The following is an 8,284-nucleotide window of genomic DNA, read 5'->3' on the forward strand; positions in this document are numbered from 1 at the left end:
GTGTGTGTGTGTGTGTGTGTGTGTGTGTGTGTGTGTGTGTGTGTGTGGTATATATATACATACCACCCACACACACCCCTTTGGAAAAATATATATAATTTTTTCAAATAGGAAGCCAACATATCAAGTGATGAATTAAAGTATGCTGCAGAATATATATTCTAAAACTATAAAAAATGTCAGTGAATATCAAAGTGATATAGCTTATACATATAGTTACTGTGACAAGTGACAGACTGCTAGTTCAGAATTCGAAAATCCTTTCTTAGTTTGTGAGATAATGGGCTAAATTCCTTCTGCTTGCCACTGGGGCACAGCAAACTGCTTTAGTTTTTGATGAGAGTTCTTAGAAGTTTGTTGGTATTCCTTCATCCACAGCATCCATTGTTGAAATAACCATTTTCAGTTGTGATGCCTTAACTAAGAAGCCAATTGTTAGCCTGAAATGCAATCTTGGTAGCCAGTTTCAATGAAGCTAGAGATTAGTCAGAAAAAGTTAGCTGTTGGGCTTTAGAAAAGGATTTCGAGTCCTGTCATTTCTACTTGGGAGCATTTTGGAGCAGATTAGTCTTTCAGTATAAAAACAAGTGGCTACCTGATGGAAACTTTTCTTACCCTTATAGGGAAACTGAGCACAAGCTGAATGATATTGTCTGCTGCAAAAAAAAAAAAAAAAAAAAAAAGAAAGAAAGAAAGAGAAAAAAAGGTAAATAAAACAAGCAAACTGAAGAAAGACAAAATAGACCAATATTATCGTGAAATCCATCTTATCCATCATCTCATCAGTTCAACAGGCTCCTCATCCTGGGTGAGCTTATGGTTAGAAGTTTTTTTTTAGGAAAGATTTATTACATACATAGATGTGTGTGTGTGCATATACTTATACATACATACATACATACATATATGTGTGTTTATGTATTTAACGGTGCTAATCAATCTTGAGCAGGTCACGTGACTGGTCATGCGGACTCTAAAATCATATCAGATTTTTTAAAATCCTTGATATATGCAGATGTTATACAGATTTTCTTAGCAGTGTAATAATGTTATACTGAAGAAATAACCATCCTGCAGGCTTCAAAGGACGAGGTCAGCAATATTTCCCAACATGGCTTGGGGGAAAAGGATAGTTTTGTCTCCTTTTGTATTCAAGTAATGCAAAGTGCATTTTTGTCTCTAAGTAGCTTTTGACTAAAAGACTTTGTAGTGTAAAGGGTGTTATACAAACTGTAATGGTGTGCTTCAAACAAATGCTAGACCCTTTCACCTTTGTCGTATATACAAAGCTGTTAATTATGTGGTATGAATTAACTTTGAACATGTTGAAATATGTAGCATGTCTTTAACTCAGACAAAGATTCTAATTGCACAGGTTGTGTTCTAGCCAGTTGTGATTTATTTGTTCAGAAACACAAATGTGAATTGCACTCTTATCATCAGAATATTGTATGAGTTCAGTGATCTTGAAACAGCTCCGAAGTAATACTTGAACTTCATTTGAGTAGCACAAAGTTTACATAGCCCCTTTTAAATGTTAATTCGTTCCATTTAAGTTTTCCGTTTTCAGATGCAACTGGGTATTTTTCCTCTTGGAAATAGTACGTACTTTGCTTTGGTATGTAGCAAAAGGCTTCCATTTCTGGAAGGGTTTTCTTGTTCTTAAACAAGGTCAGCCAGGTACCAGATTCTAAAAGAACAAATTGTCCCCCACCCCTCAAGTGGCCTTCTGACTGCACAAGAATGTGCTACTACCCTCTGTAGTCTCCCCTAACATGAGAGGTCAGTGAAATTGATGGAGGAAGTGCAAGGCTTGCTTCCCCTCACCCTTAAAGCTTAAAGCAGTTACAAGATTTTCAGTCCAGCACATACAGTCCCAATGCCCAGCACACCGGAAGTTTGTATACTGGCCTCTTATCTTGTCTTCATATGTGGAGGAAATTTGAAACTGTCATCTGGAATAGGTTCCATCTCTTATGTGTGTTAGATCAAACCAAAGAAGCCCCCAGCCATGCCCAAATGCTGCTTCAAAAGCCTGCCTTCCAGTCCTTACAAAAACCTTGCAGGATTAAATGTGTTAACTTTTTTATTTTTGTACAGTTTCTAAGTGATTTTTGCTAGTGATGTTAAAATGAATTAAGTTTATTTGAGGGGTGTGAGCACCTCCTCCATTTAAATAAACTGGTGACTTTCCTTTTATTTTTTAAAAGTGGAAACCCGTTGTGTGCCTCTCGATTTAAGGGTTTCTGATGACATTATTCTTAAGACCAGCATTGATCCTTTATATATACAAAGATATGTTTTCCTTGTTTTTTATTGCTATTTCAGAAGAAAATGAACCTTTTATTTTGCTCTACCCAGTAACTGCGCTGGTACATAGACGCACTGAGCAAACAAACTTTTGTAACCACCTCTGACTACTTTTGTATATCAAAGTTGATTACTTTTGAAATATTTGGATCTAGTTTCTAAGTTATTTTAGTGTTTTATATGTTCCCCAAAATTACTTTTGAATCTGTCACCAGCATAATGAGTTCTTGGTGATACAATGGTGAGACTTGTAATGAGCAAAAAGCTACCTGGAGTAGCTCCTCTTTTCCTTCTTTCTTAGTAACCTGTTTTTTGATTACCGTAAGACATCACAGATTACCTGAAACCCCTTCCAGTATAACTAGGCCCTCCTTCCTTCCACATTTAATTGCTTAATAGTTTGAAGAAACTATTGGAAATGGGCATTTTATATGACATGTATGGCTTTAAAATATTAAATATGAGCAAAAAGAAAAAAATATGAGAAGGTTTATGTGGGTCTGTAAGGTATGGCTGTGGAAAGATATTGTAGTAGTTTTGACACTATTGTTATTACCTTTAAAATCATTTACCCAATAAAATGTTAAAACCGAGTTATTTTGTGTTTCTTTTTTAAGTTTAACCTCTCTCATCATAGGATCTTGGTCTCGTCGGTACTTCTTACTAAAAGGTTAACAGCTGAAGGCTCTGAAGGAATATAGTTAGGAACAGATACTGATTTATTGCCAAACTAGCACTTGGGAAACCTTACCTGCTTGTAGCCACTCCCTGCCATATTATTTGCCAATGTCATCCTTTTGTCTATCTCTGAATCCTGGCTTGCTGATACAGATTAGCCTTTATTTGGACACCCTAACGTGGCCACATTGATCCTTTAAGGATCCTTCAGATCCTCTGCCACGGAACTCAGACAAACATCAGACTTGAATTCTGGAGGGAGCTTAGCTGCGCTTAGGTCCGCTCCGAATTCCTTCCAAATCAGTCAGTGGTCATTGGGCATTTCCTCTTTGTGAGCTGGTGAGGGGGAGCAGCAGTGCTATTCAGTGAAATCATCTGATGTGGGGGCCCTTTCTCCTACCATCAAGGCTTGCCCATTTTCTGAGTACAGGACAGAGTCTGAAAATGCTCAAGATGTTGTCACCCAGCGCTTGTACGTACTCATACACACACTAGGCATACCACACACTTACACTTATTACCAGCTATTATTTCCAGTTCCAGAGTGGTACCCCCAACTTGGGCTTGGGGGAAACACTCGGAGTGTAGGGGTAGGGCAACTGGTGCTACTGACTTTCAAGGGCCAGATAAGAGCCTATGTCAAGAAAGGAATCTCTTGGGGTGCTGCCTCTGCCTACTGTTGCCTTATCCCTTTCTCTATGGAAAGGCTACCAAGGACATTGTTGAAATACCTCTGGCTCTTTCTAAAACATTTGCTGTCTCACGCACATTTCAAGATTAGTTGCTAGTTGAATATATCCAGGACGATTTTCTGTTACATTGCCCCAAAGCCCTGGTTAAGTATGTAAATTTTATGACACGTGCTTATGTCAATCACAGTGGCTAAAAACAGTGTTCTCAGATCCTAGAGGACTACTGTGGTTTTGAACAGTGCTCCATAAAGGCAGCCATCTGCTCAGGGTTTACCTATTTTCATCATTCATGTTTAATGGGACATAAGATTTTTCAATGATTTAGACAATATTAATAGGTTCAGGTAGAATGAAGTAGTTTAATGAGCCCACAGCATTCTTTTTTATAGCATTAGTGGTTAACTCTGGTCTGGACAAATTTCAACTTCAGTAATCACACTCCACCTACCTAAATTCTTCCCAGAGTTTCAGCATTTCCACTTCAGATTTCATGCCCCACTGGACACTGTAAATAGCTTTACTGCTTCCGAGGGCAAGTATGCGTGTGTAGGATGAAGCAGTGCCTCTCTGTTGCTGGGAAATACTGCCATATCTAAGGGGTCCCATCAGTGTGAGGTAAGGAGAAGGCTGCAGTGGGGAAGTCACACCAGGATTCACAGCTGCCAGCCAGGAGAGCCAGAGAATGGCTTCTCCCACTTCTGCAGCTTCAACCACGTGAGCCAAGATAAGTATGGGTTTGGGTTGGGTAAGCTCTCATAACTTGCCATCTGTATGCTCAAGCTTTTCACCTACAGGAGGAAGAAATGAATGGGAGGATGCAAGTGAGGAAAGCCCTGGATATGCTGTTTTTGGCTACTGCATTAAAAGGCCTGCCTTGACATCTGTAGCCCCATGGGACAATCTCGCGTTCCAAAGCTCAAACTTATTGGAAGAAGTCTTTCAAGAATTGGAGGGAATCACATCAGGTCTCAAGCACTGTTCTGAAGTCAGTCTACATCCTCACCCCAAGCGCTTGGTTACAACCTTGTTTAGATATGATGCCTTAATAAAAATTGCTATACAATGGGATATTATTCAGCCATAAATAAGATTGAAATCCTGTCATTTGCAGCAACGTGGATCAGCTTGGAGGACATTATGTTAAATACGCCAGACACAGAAAGGTAAATACCACATGTTCTCACTCGTGGGAGCTAAAGAAGTTGATCTCATAGAAGTGGAGAGTAGAATAGTGGTTACTAGAAGCTGGGAAGGGTTGAGAGAGTGAAAAGGGAGAGGCTGGTTAAAGTAGGGATCCCCAACCCCCGGGCCATGGACCAGAACTGGTCTGTGGCCTGTTAGGAACCGGGTTGCACAGCAGGAAGTGAGCAGTGGGCAAGCGAGCATTACCGCCTGAGACCCACCTCTTGTCAGATCAGTGGTGGCACTAGATTCTCATAGGAGCGTGAACTCTATTGTGAACTGCACATGTGAGGGATCTAGGTTGTGTGCTGCTTATGAGAATCTAATGCCACCTGCCCCATCCGTGGAAAAACTGTCTTCCATGAAACCGGTCCCTGGTGCCAAAAAGGTTGGAGACCACTAGGTTAAAGGATAGAAAAATACAACTAGATTGGAGGAGTAAGTTCTGGTGTTCTATAGCACTGTAGGGTGTCTATAGTTAAGAATTTACGATATATCTTTGGATAACTAGAAGACAGGATTTTGAATGTTCCCAACACAAAGAAATGATAAATGTCTGCGGTGACAGAATACCCTAATTTGACCACTATACATTGTATGTATTGAAACATCACTGTGTAGCCCATAAATACATACAATTATGTGTCAATTAAAAAAATTAAGAATTACCTCTTAATGTATTATGTTTGGAAGGTACTGACTGTATATCTCAAATTGTTTAAATGAACCCACCCAGACAGCTGGTGGAGGGTGCATGCTGTATCTAAACCAACACTGACCTGCACTTGCAGTTTTCCATCATGACAGATGATTACTTAATTTGACAGAGGTGAGATGTAGAGTATGCTCTCTGTCTGCAGCACACAGCTGGGCAGTGGCTGAATTATATGCCTCCGTGCTCACCAACTGCCATGGCATCTTTGAGCTCATGCTCCCATTCTAAAAGGACACATCCAAGTCACAAGGGGTGGGTAATCTGTTCCCCCTTTAGTCTCCCTCCATGGTGAGAGAAGCTCTTTGTTTTTTACTCAGAATCTTAGTTGGCACCTCATTATGTTAAAAATCAGATTGAAAGAACTATTTCATCTCTATTAAGCACAAATGTATACAAGCTACTTATTAAGGAGAATGAGGTTGTTTTGATAACTATAAAATGTTGCAATTGGGTTGAATGACAGTGAATAGTCTCAGCACTCTATGTTTTAGCTGTACAACAACAAGGTCCTGATTTGCATGGAGACCAGAATGCTCAATTTTATGAAAGTCCACAGTCTTTCTGAAGCTTACAAGAAGTTTGGGCAGAAGCATAACTCCTGAGGTTTGAAGACAAATGAGTAACCTGACGGCTTCTGCTAACCCACTGGTGGTCTTCAGTTGCCATTCTGTATATAACTTACCAGCTGTTTGTTCAGTGTTTTTTGTTTTTGTTATTCTTACAGTTTCAAAATATTATGTATTTCAACACACACGTGTTTTTTTTGTATTCAATGTTTATAGAGGGCCGGGCAAAGTGGCTCACACCTGTAATCCCAGCACCTCGGGAGGCCCAGGCAGGCGGATCACCTGAGGTCAGGAGTTCGAGACCAACGTGGCCAACATGGCGAAACTCCGTCTCTACTAAAAATACAAAAATGAGTCAGGCGTGGTGGCGCACACCTGTAGTCCCAGCTACTCAGGAGGCTGAGGCAGGAGAATCGCTTGAACCCAGGAGGCAGAGGTTGCGGTGAGCTGAGATGGCGCTACTACACTCCAGTCTGGGCAACAGAGCAAGACTTCATCTCATTACAAAAAAAAAAAAAAAGTTTATGGAAACTTGGGCCTGTTCCGACAGAACCCCAGGATCCCATAGGACAATCAGAACCACTGCTGGAGCCTCAATATGCCCAGTTATTTTGAGAGCTTTTGGGAAGCCGACATTTGATGAAATGACAGTTTGGTTTTTTTTTGTCTTTTCCTCCCAAATGTTAGGCTCAACATGATCCATCAATATTCATTGAGTGCCTGTCCCTCCAGAGGCATGGCACCTTGCTTGGTTACAGAATGAATATAGTATAATTTTGTAAGATAAATTAACAATCCACTCTGGGCTAAGAGTTGCAAGGAGCATACTAGTTTGGTCTAGTTGGGTAAAGTCCTTCAGACTGGGGCCCAGGTAACATTAGGGTTTTATATGTTTTCACTAAATAGCTTCCACCTCAGTGGCATTAGAACATAGTTGTAGCTGCCCCTGTTGAGAAATTATATTTCTTTGCACTCCAATATGTCAGCACCAGAAGCCACCCCACACTGGACATGATCATAATTTGTTGAATGGAGGAGACTGTTTCTGTTCCCATAATGTGGCTCTCTTGCTCCTTAGCAGGAATATGCAAGGTGGCTGGAAGAGAAGTGATGTGCTTGTATAAGAAATAGGTTTGGACACACAGAATGGCATTGGGTGGCTGAGAGTTGTGTTCCTCACTGTGAAGCTACCCTCTTAGAGGCACTGGGCCCTTCCTATGATGAGGAGATAAGAAGAGACAGAGAGAGGCTATCTTGAGGCCTGAAGAGGAGAAGACAGTTTATAGTATGTTTACTGGTTGAAAATTATCCCACAGAGAAAAAAAAATCCATGAGGCAGAAGGAGAGAAAGAACAGTAAGAGTAAACCACATGGAAAGGAAAATCGGAGTAACTTTCAGAATCGCTTGCTATGCAGAAAGGACAGGAAGGTAGTATTAAATGTGGACTCTTGTAAAGCAGGAAGCACAACTTGTGTGCAATAGAATGTTTAAATCACATTTTAACTGACAGGAAGCTGCTGAGTTTCCAAACATCAGGCAGATATTGAAACTAAAAGTTACTATAGTCACGTTCCATCTAAATGGTATTTTGGAATGACCCAAGGTTACCATATGGGTCAACATGTGTACGTGGGTTTCTGTGTATCCGCATAGGTGATGGGGGCTGGCCAAAGAGCTGGATGGGACAATCATACTCCCCACTCCCACATATCCTAGCAGAATGGAAAGGATGTCTTGGACTGGACAGAGTGGGAAACCCCCATCTTTTTGAGGGACAGTGCTGGTATGAGTAATGCAAACATTTCCCTAAGCTTTCTCTAAAAACATCCAAATGAATTTCAGGAACTCTGCATGAAGACATTGCCACCCCGCTGGCATATGCCTCAGCAAATGGCCTCTTTCCCAGAATTGTGGTCGGGCCAGAGGTGGGTAGCCATAGTGACCTGAGTACATGAAGTCATGCTCCTTGGTGAATTGGTTCTTATTTATCTGGCCTAGCATATCTTGTGGTCTGTGGTACTCATGAATGGTGGGGCTTAAAAGGGAACCATGGGGTTAATCCAGTTGTCGGATCCAAATAGGATGGGACTGTTCCTGTTGGGTAGATGGGTCTAACTGGCCCTGCAGCCTTGGAGAAGGT

This window comes from Piliocolobus tephrosceles, chromosome 12 (assembly GCF_002776525.5).
Source record: "Piliocolobus tephrosceles isolate RC106 chromosome 12, ASM277652v3, whole genome shotgun sequence".
Classification (NCBI taxonomy): Eukaryota; Metazoa; Chordata; class Mammalia; order Primates; family Cercopithecidae; genus Piliocolobus; species Piliocolobus tephrosceles.